The following is a 283-nucleotide window of genomic DNA, read 5'->3' on the forward strand; positions in this document are numbered from 1 at the left end:
AAGAAATTTCATAGTTAACGAAGAGTAGAGGATATAGAGAAACAACAATTTTGATTTTATAATTGTATTAAGAATAAAGAAGTATGAATTAAAAAAAAAAAGAAAAAAAAAAAAGAAAAAATATTGGATAAATTTTATAAATATTTATTACAATTTGTTTATTATGTTTTTTTTTTATTCATTTCCGATCAATGTTATCTAACGTGATTAAATTTTTCAATTTCACTCTTGCATCGGAAATAATATCAAGTAATAACTTAAAAAAAAAAAAAAAAAAAAAAAA

This window comes from Apis laboriosa, unplaced genomic scaffold, assembly GCF_014066325.1.
Source record: "Apis laboriosa isolate Shangri-la unplaced genomic scaffold, ASM1406632v1 scaffold28_cov147, whole genome shotgun sequence".
In the NCBI taxonomy this organism is placed as follows: domain Eukaryota; kingdom Metazoa; phylum Arthropoda; class Insecta; order Hymenoptera; family Apidae; genus Apis; species Apis laboriosa.